The 23,156-nt window shown below is 48.9% G+C and overlaps 1 protein-coding gene across 1 annotated transcript in view; it reads right to left on the bottom strand.

The window, feature by feature from the left end:
* ERI3 (ERI1 exoribonuclease family member 3) overlaps positions 1-18,978 on the bottom strand; it is a 475,972-nt gene extending 456,994 nt beyond the window's left edge. Inside the window, exon 1 of the mRNA XM_063939468.1 lies at positions 18,955-18,978. The gene's annotated coding sequence lies outside the window, so the exon portion shown is untranslated. The remainder of the gene's footprint in view (positions 1-18,954) is intronic.
* Positions 18,979-23,156: the final 4,178 nt, after the last annotated feature.

Raw genomic sequence — 23,156 nt, 5'->3', positions numbered from 1 at the left:
CATTATGTGTAAAAGGGCATTAATAAAGGTTGTCATAATGTGTAAGGCGCATTATGTTTATAAGGACATTAATAATGTGTAAGGGGCATTACTGTGTGGAATTATGAGTATAAATGCATTACTAATGTGTGGCATTATGTGTATGAGGTGCTTTACTATGTGGCATTGCATATAGAAAGGGCACTACTGTGTCGTATTATATGAATAAAGAGCAATAGGGTGTGGTGTAATGTGAATAAGGAGGCGTAATTGGAATTGGGGATACTATTGTGTGGCCATGCCCCTTGCCAGCAAAAACACACTCCTTTTTGGGCTGTGCGCCAAATGTGCGAACTGTTCCTATTTAAAATATAGGGGGTACAAACACCCAAATAGGACTGCTATGGGTGAGGGGTGATGGTGCTGGGATAGAGGTGCACGGTCAGAGGCGGAACCAGCGGTGGTGCTAGGGGGCACCAGCCAAAATCTTGCCTAGGGCATCATATTGGTTAGGGCCGGCTCTGATTGAGGCTCCACCCATTTTAGTGAGGCTCTGCACCCTACGACCTGCAATGAGGATTGCAAAAGTTGGGAGGTATGCTATACCTTATTACTCCTTTCTTTCCTGCTGATTCTTCCCTGTATGCAACCAAGCATCTGACTAGCCTTCCTCATTGCTTTGTTGCATTGCTTACCGGCCTTTAAGTCACTTGAAATAGTGACTCCTAGATCCCTTTTCTCCTCAGTAGTTTCCATTATATTATATTTAAAACGTCTGCTAAATCTTACTGCTGCATAATTATTAGATTTGTAATAAATTAAGGGGTAAATGTATCATTTTCTCTTTTTGGTGCGTTATGGGTGCTGGGGCATATCAACGTTTTTTCTCTATCGTCCTAGTGGATGCTGGGGTTCCTGAAAGGACCATGGGGAATAGCGGCTCCGCAGGAGACAGGGCACAAAAAGTAAAGCTTTAGGATCAGGTGGTGTGCACTGGCTCCTCCCCCTATGACCCTCCTCCAAGCCTCAGTTAGATTTTTGTGCCCGGCCGAGAAGGGTGCAATCTAGGTGGCTCTCCTAAAGAGCTGCTTAGAAAAGTTTAGCTTAGGTTTTTTATTTTACAGTGAGTCCTGCTGGCAACAGGATCACTGCAACGAGGGACTTAGGGGAGAAGAAGTGAACTCACCTGCGTGCAGGATGGATTGGCTTCTTTGGCTACTGGACATTAGCTCCAGAGGGACGATCACAGGTACAGCCTGGATGGTCACCGGAGCCTCGCCGCCGGCCCCCTTGCAGATGCTGAAACGAGAAGAGGTCCAGAATCGGCGGCAGAAGACTCCTCAGTCTTCTTAAGGTAGCGCACAGCACTGCAGCTGTGCGCCATTTCCTCTCAGCACACTTCACACGGCAGTCACTGAGGGTGCAGGGCGCTGGGAGGGGGGCGCCCTGGGAGGCAAATGAAAACCTTTTTTGGCTAAAAATACCTCACATATAGCCTCCGGGGGCTATATGGAGATATTTAACCCCTGCCAGAATCCATTAAAGAGCGGGAGACGAGCCCGCCGAAAAAGGGGCGGGGCCTATCTCCTCAGCACACAGCGCCATTTTCCCTCACAGAAAGGCTGGAGGGAAGGCTCCCAGGCTCTCCCCTGCACTGCACTACAGAAACAGGGTTAAAACAGAGAGGGGGGGCACTAATTTGGCGTTAGAAATATATAAAAGATGCTATAAGGGAAAACACTTATATAAGGTTGTCCCTATATAATTATAGCGTTTTTGGTGTGTGCTGGCAAACTCTCCCTCTGTCTCTCCAAAGGGCTAGTGGGTCCTGTCCTCTATCAGAGCATTCCCTGTGTGTGTGCTGTGTGTCGGTACGTGTGTGTCGACATGTATGAGGACGATGTTGGTGAGGAGGCGGAGCAATTGCCTGTAATGGTGATGTCACTCTCTAGGGAGTCGACACCGGAATGGATGGCTTATTTAGGGAATTACGTGATAATGTCAACACGCTGCAAGGTCGGTTGACGACATGAGACGGCCGACAAACAATTAGTACCGGTCCAGACGTCTCAGAAACACCGTCAGGGGTTTTAAAACGCCCGTTTACTTTAGTCGGTCGACACAGACACAGACACGGACACTGAATCCAGTGTCGACGGTGAATAAACAAACGTATTCCTTATTAGGGCCACACGTTAAGGGCAATGAAGGAGGTGTTACATATTTCTGATACTACAAGTACCACAAAAGAGGGTATTATGTGGGATGTGAAAAAACTACCGTAGTTTTTCCTGAATCGGATAAATTAAATGAAGTGTGTGATGATGCGTGGGTTCCCCCCGATAGAAAATTATGGGCGGTATACCCTTTCCCGCCAGAAGTTAGGGCGCGTTGGGAAACACCCCTTAGGGTGGATAAGGCGCTCACACGCTTATCAAAACAAGTGGCGGTACCGTCTATAGATAGGGCCGTCCTCAAGGAGCCAGCTGACAGGAGGCTGGAAAATATCATAAAAAAAGTATATACACACATACTGGTGTTATACTGCGACCAGCGATCGCCTCAGCCTGGATGTGCAGAGCTGGGGTGGCTTGGTCGGATTCCCTGACTAAAAATATTGATACCCTTGACAGGGACAGTATTTTATTGACTATAGAGCATTTAAAGGATGCATTTTCTATATATGCGAGATGCACAGAGGGATATTTGCACTCTGGCATCAAGAGTAAGTGCGATGTCCATATCTGCCAGAAGATGTTTAGGGACACGACAGTGGTCAGGTGATGCAGATTCCAAACGGCACAAAGGTGTATTGCCGTATAAAGGAAGAGGAGTTATTTGGGGTCGGTCCATCGGACCTGGTGGCCACGGCAACTGCTGGAAAATCCACCGTTTTTACCCTAAGTCACATCTCTGCAGAAAAAGACACCGTCTTTCCAGCCTCAGTCCTTTCGTCCCTATAAGAGTCATATCTGCCCAGGGATAGAGGAAAGGGAAGAAGACTGCAGCAGGCAGCCCATTCCCAGGAACAGAAGCGTTCCACCGCTTCTGCCAAGCTCTCAGCATGACGCTGGGACCGTACAGGACCCCTGGATCCTACATGTAGTATCCCAGGGGTACAGATTGGAATGTCGAGACGTTTCCCCTTCGCAGGCTCCTGAAGTCTGGTTTACCAAGGTCTCCCTCCGACAAGGAGGCAGTATGGGAAACAATTCACAAGCTGTATTCCCAGCAGGTGATAATCAAATTACCCCTCCTACAACAAGAAAAGGGGTATTATTCCACATTATATTGTGGTACTGAAGCCAGAAGGCTAGGTGAGACCTATTCTAAATCTAAAAAAATTTGAACACTTACAAAGGTTCAAATCAAGATGGAGTCACTCAGAGCAGTGATAACGAACCAGGAAGAAGGGGACTATATAGTGTCCCGAGACATCAGGGATGCTTACCTCCATGTCCAAAATTTGCCCTTCTCACTAAGGGTACCTCAGGTTCGTGGTACAGAACTGTCACTATCAGTTTCAGACGCTGCCGTTTGGATTGTCCACGGCACCCCGGATCTTTACCAAGGTAATGGCCGAAATGATGATTCTTCTTCGAAGAAAAGGCGTCTTAATTATCCCTTACTTGGACGATCTCCTGATAAGGGCAAAGTCCAGGGAACAGTTGGAGGTCGGAGTAGCACTATCTCGGATACTGCTACAACAGCACGGGTGGATTCTAAATATTCCAAAATCGCAGCTGATCCCGACGACAAGTCTGCTGTGCCTAGGGATGATTCTGGACACAGTCCAGAAAAAGGTGTTTCTCCCGGAAGAGAAAGCCAGGGAGTTATCCGAGCTAGTCAGGAACCTCCTAAAATCAGTGCATCATTGCACAAGGGTCCTGGTAAAGATGGTGACTTCCTACGAAGCAATTCCATTCGGCAGATTTCACGCAAGAATTTTTCAGTGGGATCTGCTGGACAAATGGTCCGGATCGCATCTTCAGATGCATCAGCGGATAACCCTATATCCAAGGACAAGGGTGTCTCTCCTGTGGTGGTTACAGAGTGCTCATCTTCTAGAGGGCCGCAGATTCGGCATTCAGGATTGGATGCTGGTGACCACGGAGGCCAGCCCGAGAGGCTGGGGAGCAGTCACGCAAGGAAAAAATTTCCAGGGAGTGTGATCAAGTCTGGAGACTTTTCTCCACATAAATATACTGGAGCTAAGGGTAAATTTATAATACTCTAAGCTTAGCAAGACCTCTGCTTCAAGGTCAGCCGGTATTGATCCAGTGGGAAAAACATCACGGCAGTCGCCCACGTAAATAGACAGGGCGGCACAAGAAGCAGGAGGGCAATGGCAAAAACTGCAAGGACTTTTCGCTGGGCGGAAAATCATGTGATAGCACTGTCAGCAGTGTTTCATTCCGGGAATGGAAACTGGGAAGCAGACTTCCTCAGCAGGCACGACCTCCACCCGGCAGAATGGAAACTTCATCGGGAAGTTTTCCACATGATTGTAAACCGTTGGGAAATACCAAAGGTGGACATGATGGCGTCCCGTCTGAACAAAAAACGGGACAGGTATTGCGCCAGGTTAAGAGACCCTCAGGCAATAGCTGTGGACGTTCTGGTAACACCATGGATGTACCAGTCGGTGTATGTGTTCCATCCTCTGCTTCTCATACCTAAGGTACTGAGACTTATAAGACGTAGAGGAGTAAGAACTATACTCATGGCTCCGGATTGGCCAAGAAGGACTTGGTACCCGGAACTTCAAGAGATGCTCACAGAGGACTTATGGCCTCTGCCGCTAAGAAGGGACTTGTTTCAGCAAGTACCATGTCTGTTCCAAGACTTACCGCAGCTGCGTTTGACGGCATGGCGGTGGAACGCCGGATCCTAAGGGAAAAAGGCATTCCGGAAGAGGTCATTCCTACCCTGGTCAAAGCCAGAAAGGAGGTGACCGCACAACATTATCACCACATGTGGCAAAAATATGTTGCGTGGTGTGAGGCCAGAAAGGCCCCACGAAGAAATTTCAACTCGGTCGATTCCTGCATTTCCTGCAAACAGGAGTGTCTATGGGCCTCAAATTGGGGTCCATTAAGGTTCAAATTTCGGCCCTGTCGATTTTCTTCCAGAAAGAAGTGGCTTCAGTTCCTGAAGTCCAGAAGTTTGTCAAGGGAGTATTGCATATACAACCCCCTTTTGTGCCTCCAGTGGCACTGTGGGATCTCAACGTAGTTCTGGGATTCCTCAAATCACATTGGTTTAAAACCAGTCAAATCTGTGGATTTGAAGCATCTCACATGAAAAGTGACCATGCTCTTGGCCCTGGCCTGGACCAGGCGAGTGTCAAATTGGTGGTTTTTTTCTCAAAAAAGCCCATATCTGGTTGTCCATTTGGACAGGGCAGAGCTACGGACTCGTCCCCAGTTCTCTCCCTAAGGTGGTGTCAGTGTTTCACCTGAACCAGCTTATTTTGGTGCCTTGCGCCTACTAGGGACTTGGAGGACTCCAGGTTGCTAGATGTTGTCAGGGCCCTGTAAATATAGGTTCCAGGACGGCTGGAGTCAGGAAAACTGACTTGCTGTTATCCTGTATGCAGTGCACCCAACAAACTGGGTGCTCTTGCTTCTAAGCAGACTATTGCTAGTTGGATGTGTAATACAATTCAGCTTGCACATTCTGTGGCAGGCCTGCCACAGCCAAAATATGTAAATGCCCATTCCACAAGGAAGGTGGGCTTATCTTGGGCGGCTGCCCGAGGGGTCTCGGCTTTACAACTTTGCCGAGCGGCTATTTAGTCAGGGGCAAACACGTTGGTAAAATCCTACAAATTTGATACCCTGGCTAAGGAGGACCTGGAGTTCTCTCATTCGGTGCTGCAGAGTCATCCGCACTCTCCCGCCCGTTTGGGAGCTTTGGTATTATCCCCATGGTCCTTTCAGGAACCCCAGCATCCACTAGGACGATAGAGAAAATAAGAATTTACTTACCGATAATTCTATTTCTCGGAGTCCGTAGTGGATGCTGGGCGCCCATCCCAAGTGCGGATTATCTGCAATACTTGTACATAGTTACAAAAATCGGGTTATTATTGTTGTGAGCCATCTTTTCAGAGGCTCCGCTGTTATCATACTGTTAACTGGGTTCAGATCACAGGTTGTACAGTGTGATTGGTGTGGCTGGTATGAGTCTTACCCGGGATTCAAAATCCTTCCTTATTGTGTACGCTCGTCCGGGCACAGTATCCTAACTGAGGCTTGGAGGAGGGTCATAGGGGGAGGAGCCAGTGCACACCACCTGATCCTAAAGCTTTACTTTTTGTGCCCTGTCTCCTGCGGAGCCGCTATTCCCCATGGTCCTTTCAGGAACCCCAGCATCCACTACGGACTCCGAGAAATAGAATTATCGGTAAGTAAATTCTTATTTTTACCGGCGATATGCTCCCACACTTCACCTGAATGTATGTCCCCCTGGCGAAGTCTCTTACCGCTGCACTATGTTGAAGCGGCGGTGAAGTGTGCTCCTGTGTCCTAGCGTGCATCAGTGCAGGTCTGCGCATGCGCACGAGACCTTCTTCCCACTGTCCTCCGCGCCTGTAGTAGTGCGCATGCGCGACCTCTGTAAACCAGCTTCAGACACACTAAATGAGCCCACAGAAGACCACTAGGGATGCTATGGTGTCACGTGATACAATTAACTTTATTGAAAAGATCACAAAAAAACATGGCCGCTGGCAGAAAAACAGAGATTAGGGAGCCGCACCGCATGCAAACCAACGGCGAAGTCGAAGACTGCAGGCAAGGAAAAGCCCTTCATACATTTGGTAAGTCACCGCAGGCAAGAGGGTGGTGACGGCGAAAAAGGGAGGGGCCCATAGCGCAGCACGATAAAGATACCAAAATCCACATTCATACATAAGGAGGTGCGGTAACTGGAGCAAATAGCATGCGCAGTTACCGTTTTTACACTGAAAAACAGTTCCTACATCTTCCCCATAAGTGTGTAATGACAGCAGAGCTAATTATCACTTACTTCCTATACCAGTATCTTCTGCCTATGATTAATATTCACATCTTAAAACATGCTAAATTAAGTTTCACAATACAAATACAAGTAAAAATAATATTTTATTCTATCCAAAACATACTGAAAATATTATATTACCTGTGTATAAATCACTATATAATTAGCAACATCTCCACCAGGGGCGTTTCAGAGAGGAGGAGACCCGTGTGAAGGCTTCGGCTGGGCCCCCTCCCCTCTAGCCGGCAGTGCTGTGTAGACTCTGGGCACTAGGGTCCCTAGGGCACCTTAGTGCTGTCCCAGAGTCTACAGCGCATGCGCAGATCTCCAGAAAAATGGTGCGGCGGCCATTTTCCCAGTGATTTACCTACTGCGTATGCGCAAAACACTGGGAAAATGGCCAGTGATTTCGGCAGCGCTGATGCTGCGCTGCGGGACTCTGGAGGGTAAGTATTTCTATTAATGGGCCCGTGTGCACCGCACACACTGCACCCATTGTAAATACGCCAGTGATCTCCACCCACTGAGGACGCATGCTGCATAAAGCATTACTTGCCCATTGCCTGTATCAAAAGATAAGCTTGACCATATAATATTTGAAGATAGAAACATAGAATTTGACGGCAGAGAAGAACCACTTGGCCCAGCTACACACACATTTACACATTAGAATTACTTTTTGTTGCTGTTGCTGCTAGGAGACATTAAACCTACCAGTATATTTTGGTTTGTAGGAGGAAACCCACACATGCACAGGGAGAATATACAAACTCCACACAAAGCCGTGGCGGGAATCGAACCAATGACCTCAGTGCTGTGAGGCAGTAGTGCTAACCATTAGCGATTGGTATCAGCCAGATTAAGGAGGTGGCGAAGGGGATACTGTATCCTGGGCCCTCCTCTGTCAGGAAGCACACTGGCATTACTAGCTCTCCCTTTTGTTCAGCAGCAGAACCAGGCAGCCAGAATGAAAGCAGGACAGTATGCAGTGCAGGCAGAGACACAGTAGTATCAAGTTTTATGACCTACTGATGGATCTTCCAGACCACAGGAGAAGACCGCAGCAGTGTTTTGTTTTGTTTGTTTTTTATGCCTGCAGGAGGGCTGATGCGGGCCTTCCTGTCCGGGATGCAGTTACTTTGCCGGCTGTTGGGATCCTGTTGGTCAGGATACCGACACCAGAATCCCGAAAAGCTGGCAATGGCGACAGCCAGAACCCCGGCGCTCAGGGTCTGTTCCTACTCGTGGGTGTCCACAACACCCATAGAGTGGGAATAGAACCTGTAGCGAGCGCAGGGAGCCACTGAGCCCACAGCATGGCGAGCGCAGCCAGTCCACAATGCGGTGAGCGAAGCGAGCGATCAAGGGGGCTCTGTGCTTGCCCCACTGCCGGCATACTAGCGGCCCGGATGCTGTTGTCGGTGTACTGACGGCCGGCATCCCGGCCGCCGGGTAATCATACTGAACCCGCCTGCCCGATCGATGCTGTCTGCAGTGATTGGGACAGAGGGAGGTGGTGGGAGGCAGGCAGTCACTGGTGTTTCTATCATGGGTGCAATGTGTGCGGTGCACACTGGCCCCTGGATCTAGGTGGTGCCCACACCGCACATATTGCACCCATATTTTCATACTCACCTGGCCGAAGTCCACCTCTGGGCGCTGCAGCGGCAGCCATCGCGGCCAAAGAACACATCAAAAATGTCCGCCGCGTATGCGCAGTTAATTTCTCTGACGTCCTAGTGGATGCTGGGTACTCCGTAAGGACCATGGGGAATAGCGGCTCCGCAGGAGACTGGGCACAAAAGTAAAAGCTTTTAGGTCACCTGGTGTGCACTGGCTCCTCCCCCTATGACCCTCCTCCAAGCCTCAGTTAGTTAGATTTTTGTGCCCGGCCGAGAAGGGTGCATGCTAGGTAGCTCTCCAGAGCTGCTTAGAGTAAAAGTTTTAAATAGGTTTTTTTATTTTCAGTGAGACCTGCTGGCAACAGGCTCACTGCATCGTGGGACTAAGGGGAGAAGAAGCGAACTCACCTGACTGCAGAGTGGATTGGGCTTCTTGGCTACTGGACATTAGCTCCAGAGGGACGATCACAGGTTCAGCCTGGATGGGTCCCGGAGCCGCGCCGCCGGCCCCCTTACAGAGCCAGAAGAGCGAAGAGGTCCGGAAAAATCGGCGGCAGAAGACGTTCCTGTCTTCAATAAGGTAGCGCACAGCACTGCAGCTGTGCGCCATTGCTCTCAGCACACTTCACACTCCGGTCACTGAGGGTGCAGGGCGCTGGGGGGGGAGCGCCCTGAGACGCAATAAAAACATGTTTAAACCTTATATGGCTAAAGAAATACATCACATATAGCTCCTGGGCTATATGGATGCATTTCACCCCTGCCAGTTTTCCTAAAAAAAGCGGGAGAAAAGGCCACCGTGAAGGGGGCGGAGCCTATCTCCTCAGCACACAAGCGCCATTTTCCCTCACAGTTCCGCTGGAAGGAAGGCTCCCTGACTCTCCCCTGCAGTCCTGCTACAGAATCAGGGTAAAACAAGAGAGGGGGGGCACTAATTGGCAGAAAATACATATACAGCAGCTATAAAAAGGGAGAAACACTTATATAAGGTTATCCCTGCATATATATAGCGCTCTGGTGTGTGCTGGCAAACTCTCCCTCTGTCTCCCCAAAGGGCTCGTGGGGTCCTGTCCTCTATCAGAGCATTCCCTGTGTGTGTGCTGTGTGTCGGTACGATTGTGTCGACATGTATGAGGAGGAAAATGATGTGGAGGCGGAGCAATTGCCTGTAATAGTGATGTCACCCCCTAGGGAGTCGACACCTGACTGGATGGTCGTATGGAAGGAATTACGTGACAGTGTCAGCACTTTGCAAAAAACTGTTGACGACATGAGACAGCTGGCAAATCAGTTAGTGCCTGTCCAGGCGTCTCAAACACCGTCAGGGGCTCTAAAGCGCCCGTTACCTCAGATGGTCGACACAGACCCAGACACGGATACTGACTCCAGTGTCGACGGTGACGAGACAAACGTAATGTCCAGTAGGGCCACACGTTACATGATCACGGCAATGAAGGAGGCTTTGAACATTTCTGGTACTACAAGTACCACAAAAAAGGGTATTATGTGGGGTGTGAAAAAACTACCCATAGTTTTTCCTGAATCAGATGAATTAAATGAGGTGTGTGACAAAGCGTGGGTTTCCCCCGATAAAAAACTGCTGATTTCTAATAAATTATTGGCATTATACCCTTTCCCGCCAGAGGTTAGGGCGCGTTGGGAAACACCCCCTAGGGTAGATAAGGCGCTCACACGCTTATCAAAACAAGTGGCGTTACCGTCTCCTGATACGGCCGCCCTCAAGGAACCAGCTGATAGAAAGCTGGAAAATATCCTAAAAGGTATATACACACATACTGGTGTTATACTACGACCAGCAATCGCCTCAGCCTGGATGTGCAGTGCTGGAGTGGCTTGGTCGGATTCCCTGACTGAAAATATTGATACCCTGGATAGGGACAGTATATTATTCACTATAGAGCATTTAAAGGATGCATTACTATATATGCGAGATGCACAGAGGGATATTTGCACCCTGGCATCAAGAGTAAGTGCGTTGTCCATTTCTGCCAGAAGTAGTTTATGGACACGACAGTGGTCAGGTGATGCGGATTCAAAACGGCATATTTTGCCGTATAAAGGGGAGGAGTTATTTGGGGTCGGTCTATCAGACCTGGTGGCCACGGCGACGGCTGGGAAATCCACCTTTTTACCCCAGGTCACCTCTCAGCAGAAAAAGACACCGTCTTTTCAAACTCAGTCCTTTCGTCCCCATAAGGGCAGGCGGGCAAAAGGCCACTCATTTCTGCCCCGGGGCATAGGAAGGGGAAAAAGACTGCAGCAAGCAGCCTCTTCCCAGGATCAGAAGCCCTCCCCCGCTTCTGCCAAGTCTTCAGCATGACGCTGGGGCTTTACAAGTGGACTCAGGCACGGTGGGGGCCCGTCTCAAAAATTTCAACGCGCAGTGGGCTCACTCGCAAGTGGACCCCTGGATCCTGCAGGTAGTATCACAGGGGTACAAACTGGAATTCGAGACGTCTCACCCTCGCCGGTTCCTGAAGTCTGCTCTACCAACGTCTCCCTCCGACAGGGAGGCAGTATTGGAAGCTATTCACAAGCTGTATTCCCAGCAGGTGATAATCAAGGTACCCCTCCTACAACAGGGAAAGGGGTATTATTCCACGCTGTTTGTGGTACCGAAGCCGGACGGCTCGGTGAGACCGATTTTAAATCTGAAATCATTGAACACTTACATAAAAAGGTTCAAATTCAAGATGGAATCACTCAGAGCAGTGATAGCGAACCTGGAAGAAGGGGACTATATGGTGTCTCTGGACATCAAAGATGCTTATCTCCATGTCCCAATCTACCCTTCTCACCAAGGGTACCTCAGGTTTGTGGTACAGAACTGTCATTATCAGTTTCAGACGCTGCCGTTTGGGTTGTCCACGGCACCACGGGTCTTTACCAAGGTAATGGCCGAAATGATGATTCTTCTTCGAAGAAAAGGCGTCTTAATTATCCCTTACTTGGACGATCTCCTGATAAGGGCAAGGTCCAGGGAACAGTTAGAGGTCGGAGTAGCACTATCTCAGGTGGTGCTACGTCAGCACGGGTGGATTCTAAATATTCCAAAATCGCAGCTGATTCCAACAACACGTCTACTGTTCCTAGGGATGATTCTGGACACAGTCCAGAAAAAGGTGTTTCTCCCGGAGGAGAAGGCCAGGGAGTTATCCGAGCTAGTCAGGAACCTCCTGAAACCAGGACAAGTGTCAGTGCATCAATGCACAAGGGTCCTGGGAAAGATGGTGGCTTCTTACGAAGCGATTCCATTCGGAAGATTCCATGCAAGAACGTTTCAGTGGGATCTGCTGGACAAATGGTCCGGATCGCATCTTCAGATGCATCAGCGGATAACCCTATCTCCAAGGACAAGGGTGTCTCTCCTGTGGTGGTTGCAGAGTGCTCATCTTCTAGAGGGCCGCAGATTCGGCATTCAGGACTGGATTCTGGTGACCACGGATGCCAGCCTGAGAGGCTGGGGAGCAGTCACACAGGGAAGAAACTTCCAGGGCTTGTGGTCAAGCATGGAAACGTCTCTTCACATAAATATCCTGGAACTAAGGGCAATTTTCAATGCCCTAAGTCAAGCAAGGCCTCTGCTTCAGGGTCAGTCGGTTTTGATCCAATCGGACAACATCACGGCAGTCGCCCACGTAAACAGACAGGGCGGCACAAGAAGCAGGAGGGCAATGGCAGAAGCTGCAAGAATTCTTCGCTGGGCGGAAAATCATGTGACAGCACTGTCAGCGGTGTTCATTCCGGGAGTGGACAACTGGGAAGCAGATTTCCTCAGCAGACACGACCTCCACCCGGGGGAGTGGGGACTTCACCCAGAAGTCTTCCACGTGATTGTAAACCGTTGGGAAAAACCAAAGGTGGACATGATGGCGTCTCGTCTCAACAAGAAACTAGACAGATATTGCGCCAGGTCAAGGGACCCTCAGGCAATAGCGGTGGACGCTCTGGTAACACCGTGGGTGTACCAGTCAGTGTATGTGTTCCCTCCTCTGCCTCTCATACCCAAAGTACTGAGAATCATAAGAAGGAGAGGAGTAAGAACTATACTCGTGGCTCCGGATTGGCCAAGAAGGACTTGGTACCCGGAACTTCAAGAGATGCTCACGGAGGACCCGTGGCCTCTACCTCTCAGAAAGGACCTGCTCCAGCAGGGACCTTGTCTGTTCCAAGACTTACCGCGGCTGCGTTTGACGGCATGGAGGTTGAACGCCGGATCCTGAAGGAAAAAGGCATTCCAGATGAAGTCATCCCTACCCTGGTCAAGGCCAGAAAGGATGTAACCGCAAAACATTATCACCACATTTGGCGGAAATATGTTGCGTGGTGTGAGGCCAAGAAGGCCCCTACAGAGGAATTTCAACTGGGTCGTTTCCTGCATTTCCTGCAAACAGGACTATCTATGGGCCTAAAATTAGGGTCCATTAAGGTTCAAATTTCGGCCCTGTCAATCTTCTTCCAAAAAGAACTGGCTTCAGTGCCTGAAGTTCAGACGTTTGTCAAAGGGGTACTGCATATACAGCCTCCTTTTGTGCCTCCAGTGGCACCTTGGGATCTCAATGTAGTGTTGAGTCTCCTAAAATCACATTGGTTTGAACCACTCACCACTGTGGAATTGAAATATCTCACATGGAAAGTGGACATGCTGTTAGCCCTGGCTTCAGCCAGGCGTGTCTCTGAATTGGCGGCTTTATCATATAAAAGCCCTTACCTAATTTTTCATTTAGACAGGGCAGAACTGAGGACTCGCCCTCAATTTCTCCCTAAGGTGGTTTCAGCGTTTCACATGAACCAGCCTATTGTGGTACCTGCGGCTACTAGGGACTTGGAGGACTCCAAGTTGCTGGACGTAGTCAGGGCCCTTAAAATATATGTTTCCAGGACGGCTGGAGTCAGAAAATCTGACTCGCTGTTTATCCTGTATGCACCCAACAAGCTGGGTGCTCCTGCTTCTAAGCAGACAATTGCTCGTTGGATTTGTAGTACAATTCAGCTTGCACATTCTGTGGCAGGCCTGCCACAGCCAAAATCTGTAAAAGCCCATTCCACAAGGAAAGTGGGCTCATCTTGGGCGGCTGCCCGAGGGGTCTCGGCTTTACAACTTTGCCGAGCAGCTACTTGGTCAGGGGCAAACACGTTTGCTAAATTTTACAAATTCGATACCCTGGCTGAGGAGGACCTGGAGTTCTCTCATTCGGTGCTGCAGAGTCATCCGCACTCTCCCGCCCGTTTGGGAGCTTTGGTATAATCCCCATGGTCCTTACGGAGTACCCAGCATCCACTAGGACGTCGGAGAAAATAAGAATTTACTTACCGATAATTCTATTTCTCATAGTCCGTAGTGGATGCTGGGCGCCCATCCCAAGTGCGTATTGTCTGCAATACTTGTATATAGTTATTGTTACATAAATCGGGTTGTTTATTGTTGTGAGCCATCTTTTCAGAGGCTCCTACGTTTATCATACTGTTAACTGGGTTCAGATCACAAGTTGTACGGTGTGATTGGTGTGGCTGGTATGAGTCTTACCCGGGATTCAAGATCCTTCCTTATTATGTACGCTCGTCCGGGCACAGTATCCTAACTGAGGCTTGGAGGAGGGTCATAGGGGGAGGAGCCAGTGCACACCAGGTGACCTAAAGGCTTTTACTTTTGTGCCCAGTCTCCTGCGGAGCCGCTATTCCCCATGGTCCTTACGGAGTACCCAGCATCCACTACGGACTATGAGAAATAGAATTATCGGTAAGTAAATTCTTATTTTTTTGTCTTCAAAACATGGTGGGCGCCATGTTTCGGGAGACCTGCACATGCGCAGTAGACTCCGGCATATTGCCAGAGCCTACGGCGCCCTGGAGAGGAGGGGGCCAACTTGGAGTGTGCACACGGGCCCCCTCCTCTCTTAAGACGCCCCTGGAGGCAAGGCAGAGCTGCGCTGCCACTGATGCCCGATCACTGCACACAGTGATTGGGATGCAGGGAGGGAAGGAGGTTTCCACCGGGTGGAGGGGTGCCGCAGGGCTGCCCGATACCTGTATTCAGCAGTGATCGGGATACACTGGGGGCAGAGAAGCGGCGGTTGCAGGGGGGACTGGCAGGTCCCTCTGAGTGGGCGCTTCTGACTGGTCACATCTGATGCGACCATGCCAGGCAAGTGGTTAAGAGGGAAGTCCAGACAGAGAGCATTTTGTCCCTCCTGAAATGGGTTATGTTGGGAGGTACAGTATGTACACACACACACACACACACACACACACACACACACACACAATGCAGGATGAGACCTAAGATAGTACATGTTCAAAATTAAAAGCCCATACACATATACATATGTTTGTAGGGTGGAGAATAACATTTAGGATTATCGCCTCCTAGTGGCAATTGCCCACAGTCTCCGTTGGTTCAGTCTACCACTAGAAATCCTCAAACTGGGGGTAATTCCAAGTTGATCGCAGCAGGATTTTTGATAGCAATTGGGCAAAACCATGTGCACTGCAGGGGAGGCAGATATAACATGTGCAGAGAGAGTTAGATTTGGGTAGAAGGTAATAACGGCAGACTGTAAATGCATTTAAGAAAGGACTGGACAAATTTTTAACTGGAAAAAGTATCCAAGGTTATAGCTTTTAACATAGTGACATTAATATCTGGGAGTGGTAACAGTCATAGGGTGTAGTATGGTATGCCGGCGGCCGGGCTCCCGGCGACCAGCATACCGGCACCTGGAGCCCGACCGCCGACATACCAACAGCATGGCGAGCGCAAAGTAGCCCTTTGTGGGCTCACTGCGCTCGCCACGCTGCGGGCACGGTGGCGCGCTACGCGCGCCACGCTGTTTATTCTCCCTCCAGGAGGGGTCGTGGACCCCCACGAGGGAGAATATCTGTCGGTATGCCGGGTGTCAGGATTCCGGCGCCGGTATACTGTGCGCCGGGATCCCGACATTCGGCATACTGAAGACCATTCGTCAATTGGTACTAAACCATTACTTCAGCAGGTGCATTATAATATGAACAGATTAACACAGAATACAGGTTGAACCCGATGGGCATTTTGCCTCTTTTCAACCTCATTAACTATGTAACTATGACCTTCTGACCAGATACTCTGGTGAAAGCTGTTTAATGTTCTTGAATTGAACTCAAAATATATTGCCCTTACCGTGAAGAACCCTTTCCTACGTTGTGTACGGAATTTTCCCTCCTCCAGCCTCAGCGAGTGACCACGTGTCCTATACAGAGCTCTTTTACTAAACAAATCCGCTGCTAACTCCTTGTAATGACCCTTTACATATTTGAAGATATTAATAATGTCTCCTCTTAGTCTCCTCTTTTCTAGTGTATACATATTTAACCTAGTAAGCCTTTCCTCGTACTCCAGTGACTCTAACCCTTTAATCAATTTAGTAGCGCGCCTTTGAACTCTTTCTAGTTCCCCGATATCTTTTTTATAATATGGTGCTCAGAACTGAACACAATATTCAAGATGTGTACGTACCAATGATTTGTACAGTGGCAGTATTACATCCTCGTCCCTTGTCTCAATACCCCGTTTAATGCACACAAGCACTTCACTTGCCTTTTTTGCAGCATTTTGACATTGTGTACTGTTACTAAGCCTATTATCTATGATCTATTTATCACGCCCAAATCTTTTTCCGCCACAGTACACCCCTATATTTTCCCCATTAAGAGTATAGGATGCATGTGTGTTTTTTGTCCCAAAATGCATAACTTAGCATTTTTGTATATTGAACCTCGTTCCCCATTTAGACACCCAGGTTTCAAGTTTAAATAATTAATTCTGTTGAGACTCCACATCGCTTTCTGTGGGTCATTCCGAGCGATCAGGTCACTACTGCGCATGCATATGCACCGCAATGCGCAGGCGCGTCGTACGGGTACAAAGCGGATCGTTGCTGGGCGATGGAGTTAATGAAGAATCGGTTCGCACAGCGGATCGCAAGGAGATTGACAGGAAGAAGGCATTTGTGGGTGTCAACTGACCGTTTTCTGGGAGTGTTTGGGAAAACGCAGGCGTGTCCAAGCGTTTGCTGGGCGGGTGTCTGACGTCAATTCCGGCACCAGAAAGACTGAAGTGATCGCAAGGGCTGAGTAAGTCCAGAGCTACTCAGAAACTGCACAAAATGCTGCAAAGCCGTTCGCACACTTGCAAAGCGAAAATACACTCCCCTGTGGGCGGCGACTAAGCGTTTGCACGGCTGCAAAAAATAGCTAGCGAGTGAACAACTCGGAATAAGGGCCTCTGACTAAATTACCTTGCACAGTTTAGTATCATCTGCAAAGATTGACACTGTGCTTTCCAGGCCTATTCCTAGATCATTGATTAATACACTGAATAGTAGCGGGCCAAGTACGGACCCTTGTGGTATTCTGCTGACTACTGGTGCCCAGCTGGAGAACATTCCGTTGACCACTACTCGTTGTACCCTGTTATCCAGCCAAATACCTATCCATGTACAAATAGTATTTCCTAGGCCAACTTCCCTTAATTTGATGATCAGTCTCCTGTGAGGCGCTGTATTGAAGGCTTTTGCAAAATCTAAATACACCACATCCACTGCTTTTCCCTGGTCAAGATTATTGCTCACTTCCGCGTAGAATCTAATTATGTTAGTTTGACATGATCTGTCCCTCACAAACCCATGCTGACTCTTGCTAATAATCTTATTAACCTGCAGATAATCCTCTATGCTATCTCTCAAGATACCTTCCATTATTTTACCTACTATATACAACAGTAACCGTGTCAACATTCAAAGTGTCAACACCACAGTGTTAACACTAGAATGTCGATTTAGTTCAAACTGTTGACAGATATCATGCCCACATCCTCAGAATGTTGACATGTTCACAGTGTCGAAGTCTGAACTGTCGCCATGAGAAATTTTGACAGTCTGAGGATGCCGACAGGTAGAGTCAGACTGCGGGGGAATGGGTAAGGGTTAGACAGAGGAAGGGGGGGTGGGGCTGCAGGGGATAGTGGGGTAAACATAGGAACGCTGCTGCTGAGACTGCCGCTGGATCTGAGGGTGCAAACAGAAATCCACATTAGGTGCAACATTGGGGATAGTCGCTGACTTACTGTGCGCTGTAATTACCTAGCTCCAGGCACTTATCTCTGAATCTATACCTTAATGCATATTAGTATATGGGACTTACTGTGCGCTATAATTGAATAGCTCCGGTCACTTTACCTAGGAACTATAAGCCCAATGTAAATTCCACAGTTAATTTATCTGCCCCTTAAAATGTCTTATTTTTGTTCACAGTGGTGAAACTATACTGAGTGCAGGGGGTGTAGTTTCCATGGGGCCTGGAGACTTAGGGGGCCCCCCTCCCCTGCACCAAGGGGTGTGATATGCTTGACCGGCGTTCGGGATGCCGGTGGCAGGAATACCAACCGCAGCATCCCGATGGAGAGAATCCCGACAGGGGGTAGTTAAAGATACTTACCCTCCCCCAATACCCCACTAACCCTCCCTTACTCCAGCCTGAACCTTCCTCCCCCCTCCCCCACTGCGTAATCCTAACCCTCCACGGTGATGCCTAAACCTAACATCCCCACACACACTCCCCACAGCCTAAATCCAACCCCCCCTGCAGCCTAAGCCTAAAACTCCCCGTGGTGCCTAAACCTAACTCCAACCCCCCACCACCATGCAGCCTAGCCCTTACCACATCGGGGGGGGCCTAGACCTAAACACCCCTGCGGCCTAACACTACAGAGGGGCGATTACTTATGATCCGGTTGCCAGGTGTTGGGACTCTGGCATCAGCATCTTGGATGATGTCAGAGCTTCTATGGGCATCTTTCTGTTGAATTTACAACCAGTTAGACATTTTCGCATCTGTGACTGACCATATGCCACACATGGCCGCTGACTGTGGAGCTAGCATACACACAGCATGTACAGGTCATAGCTCCATTACCATGAGACTGTCAGGTTCGGTCTGGTTTGTGTCCCCGGAGGGGGCGCTAGTGGGTCAGTGGAGGTAGGATGGAAGAAGTGAGGATACTGGATTGGATTCCTGCGCATGTGCACAATGTTGTTTATTAAGCAGAAAGATAAAACAATATGGCAGCAGGAATACTTGGAGAAATAAACAATAATAAATGCAATGGGTATGATGCAGCGTGGAAGCTGAGAGTCTATGGCAAAACAGTGAGAGTCTATGGCAATACAGTGAGAGTCTATGGCAATACAGTGAGAGTCTATGGCAATATGCTGGTATGGGAACCAGAGATGATAAACACGTGGAGCCAGCAGAGGTGATGATAATGGTAGCAAACCTGGTAGCAGATGAAGAAGACTTGATGCAGGGTTCACAGTGCTATTGGAAAGCACAGGCAGCTTGCAAGCTGATTCACAGGTGAGGTGATGAGCTGCACCTGGAGATGGAGTCTCTACAGCTGAGGCTGAAGCACACTGTGTTGGAGATTGGTGTGAAGCCTGTAAATGAATGCAGGAATTGCTGATGCTTGTAGTTCCATGGAGCTGTAGTAGGATAACCAGGAACACGGAGTAACAAGCAGGTAACCAGGAACACGGGGATCTGGAGACTGGAACACAGGAACTTACACACTGAATGCAGCAGGAGAGCTGGAGTGGTTGCTGGAACTTGTAGTTCCACAGGAACACAGGAACTTGCACACTGAATGTCGCAGGAGAGCTGGAGGGGTTGCTGGAACTTGTAGTTCCACAGGAACAACTGGAACAGCTGGGAACAGGAACGGAACTTGAACAGCTGGGACCTGTTGTTCCACAGGTCTAATACACAAGGAAATCTCTGTAGACAGAGGATTGCAAACAGGAGCCGCCTGTTCACGGGATGTGACGTGTTGTCCAAGGCGATGTGAGAGAGCCACAAACTGGAAGTTATACCACCTGCCCAGCAGTGATTGGACACAAACTGCAGGCGGAGATACTAGCTGGATTGGGTGTCCAGATCAGCTGTGAGTTAGTTGAAGCACTATGTACTCCAGGCTGCAGAGGACTGAAAACGAGAACTGGAACAGAACTGAACTGCTGGAACCTGTAGTTCCACAGCAGTGATGTGATGGAAAATGCAGATTCCTGACAGAGTAAGAATTGCTATACTCGTATATAGCAAACACATTGTGCTGTTCAAATAGATGAACAATCTAGAGATGTGTAGCGCTTTACTGACACAAGTGCAGCATACTTGCCTACTCTCCCGGGAGGGCCGGGAGGCTCCTGAAAATCGGGTGGCACTCCCGACCCCCCGGAAGAGTGGGCAAGTCTCCACCACCCCCCGCGCATCCCCTAGCAAATCCCCGGCAGCACAGTTCAAAGTGGACGGTCTGGGGGACAGATGACAATATTATCGGCATTGCTAAACAGGGGTTGGGGCCACGATGACGTTATCGTGCGGCCACGCCCCCAACCCCGCCCCTAAACGTTATCCTGCATCTTCGCCACGCTCCTGCTGCTCCGATCTGGCTGCCTCCTCCCGGAGGGGGCAGCCAGATTGTCGGTAAGTATGAAGTGCAGTGGCGCATTATACATATATTCCACTGTTGCCCTGGATGCAATCACTGCACCACGCAACCAGTTGTATTACAAACATTCCACATTGAAAAGAGAGACAATAAGATAACAAAGCACAACAGGAACATTCCTTATATATTAATTGGGCTACATGTTTTTCTAAGCATGGAGGTGACTAATCCGTATCTCCCGGTGACATGATTCATTTCAGTAGGATGCTCTGCGCAGATCAATCACATAACAGACATCAGCGGATTTTAAAAACGAATATCTGTGCATTAAAAGATTTTTCACTATGATGTATAGATCTTTTTATAGGTTATAACATGGAACATTTTGATTTAATGAATTCACTTTAATGTCAAGGGCTTAATTTATCGATGAGAGGACTCAGACATCTGATCAAGACACTGTTCTGCCTCATTTTTAAAGCGTAACTACAATAATAGCATTAATAAAATGTATCAGAGAATAGTTACATTATGTTATAGTAAGGCTAGAGAAGAACGTACCGGCGGCCTCATATTTGTTACTTGAACAGTCAGTAAATTCCTGGCCTGATTCAGAATCGCATGCAATGCCAATATTCAATGTTTTGTTACTGTGCATGCGTCTTAAGGGGGTAATTCAGATCTGATCGCAGCAGCAAATTTGTTAGCTAATGGGAAAACCATGGGGGTCATTCCGAGTTGTTTGCTCGCTAGCAGATTTTAGCAGCATTGCACACGCTAGGCCGCCGCCCTCTGGGAGTGTATCTTAGCTTAGCAGAATTGCGAACGAAAGATTAGCAGAATTGCAAATAGAAATTTCTTAGCAGTTTCTGAGTAGCTCCAGACTTACTCCTACACTGCGATCAGCTTAGGCCGTTTTGTTCCTGGTTTGACGTCACAAACACTCCCTGCGTTCGCCCAGACACTCCCTTGTTTCTCCAGCCACTCCTGCGTTTTATCCTGGCACTCCTGCGTTTTTCCGCACACTCCCAGAACACGGTCAGTTTCCGCCCAGAAACACCCACTTCCTGTCAATCACACTCCGATCACTTCAACGATGGAAATTCTTCGTTCGGACGTGAGTAAATCTACTAAGTTTTGTGCTAAAATACTTAGCGCATGCGCACTGCGTAGCATGCACATTTTCGCCTTAATCGCTCCGTTGCGAAAATCAGCAACGAGCGAACAACTCGGAATGACCCCCCATGGGCCTAATTCAGACCTGGACTCACGCAGGCTATTTTTGCACTGCTGCTACCGGGTAATCGCCGCCCACAGAGGAGGGGAGATTCGCTGTGCAGGGCTGAAAACGCTTGTGCAGAGAGCTGCACAGCTCAGGACTTACTCACCCGCTGCGATGAACCAGGACGGAGCTGACGTCAGGATCCCTCCCTGGAAACGGCCGGGCATGCCTGCGTTTGCTTGGACACTCCCTGAAAACGGTCAGTTGACGCTCACGAACGGCCTCATCCTGTCAATCTTCTAGCGATCGCCGGTGCGATCGCTTTCTTCGTTAGATCCGTCGCCAGGGAGCGATGCACCTGCGCATTGCTGCCCATGTGCAAGCGCACTTCAGACCTGATCGCACCGCTGCGAAAAACAGCAGCGTGCAATCAGGTCTGAAAGACCTCACATGTGCACTGCAGGGGTGCAGATATAACATGTGCAGAGAGAGTTAGATTTGGGTGGGTAATATTGTTTATGTGCAGGGTAAATACTGGCTGCTTTATTTTTACACTGCAATTTAGATTTCAGATTGAACACACCCCACCCATCTAACTCTCTCTGCACATGTTACATCTGCTCCCCCTGCAGTGCACATGGTTTTGCCCAACTGCTAACAAATTTGCTGCTGCGATCAGATCTGAATTAGGCCCTGAGTCGCTAGAAAGTCACATATAGCATGTGTCCCACGGTATGTAGGCAGAGATGCAGCAGCGAATGTGATGCACAGTCTCAGAAATATGTTGGGCATTCCTGGGTGGTGATTAAAAGGTGGCTAATCAGATCCACTGTTCTATGGATGTGTTAAGGGTGTGTCACATAACTGGCTGGGAACTCAGATGCTTAATCAATTACGTAGGTGGGCATACTCTGACGGTAACATACCTCCCAACATCAGTAGCTGTTAAGGAGGGACACCCAGGTGCGGCCAAGCAGCGTCCGGCTGAAAAGGGGATGGCCTATAGGAAACAGGGCGTGGCTTCGTGGGAGTGCTGCAATCATAAGCCACGCCCCCATTTTCCATCTCTGAAGGGGCATTCCCAGTGCTTTGTGAGCTGCTGGCATGACCCCAGTCCCTCTGACCCTGAGCCTCCCAACTGCAACCTCCACCGCGGGACACTGCAGTCCGCAGGTAGGACAGCGGGACTGTCCCTCAAAAATAGGCACAGTTGGAAGTTATGCGCAAACGGGGTTGGCTAAAAGAACACATGGAAATGTTGGGTCTTATGGCAGTGTTGCACATGTGTTGTGGGCGTGTTGCTGAAAGATGTTACCTACAAAGACTCACATAGGAGGCCATACTCAGATGGAGACACTGAGTATGGACACATGAATATACACCAGGGAAGGGCTTTCTAGCAGTATTATCTGTTGGTTTCTCTAAAGGGTCTTTACTTGGTCCTATGTTTTCCCGTCTTTAAACCACTATCTCTGTGAACCAATGCACTCTTTCTGCCACTATTACTACCCCAAAGTAGACAAATCATTATCTACTTCTCTCCAGAACTTTCTCCTAGGGATGGCCATTGACCATCGATGGTTCAAAATCATTGATTGTCTATGACTCATGTTAAATGCTTTTGCCATCAAAATGGTTTCCTGCCATCGATGGTACAGAACCATTAGATTTTTTTCCCCTATGAGGTGTCGAGACACAGAGCATAGATCTGCCCCTGACACATGTGAAGCCCCACCCCAGGATGTAATTGGCTTGCAGTTCCTTAAATAGAAAAGCAGTGATGACCAACGGTGGGTGAAACCATCGATGG

This window comes from Pseudophryne corroboree, chromosome 9, assembly GCF_028390025.1.
Source record: "Pseudophryne corroboree isolate aPseCor3 chromosome 9, aPseCor3.hap2, whole genome shotgun sequence".
Classification (NCBI taxonomy): Eukaryota; Metazoa; Chordata; class Amphibia; order Anura; family Myobatrachidae; genus Pseudophryne; species Pseudophryne corroboree.
Note: the sequence above shows the minus strand (reverse complement) of the source record. Positions and strands in the feature narration are given on the sequence as shown.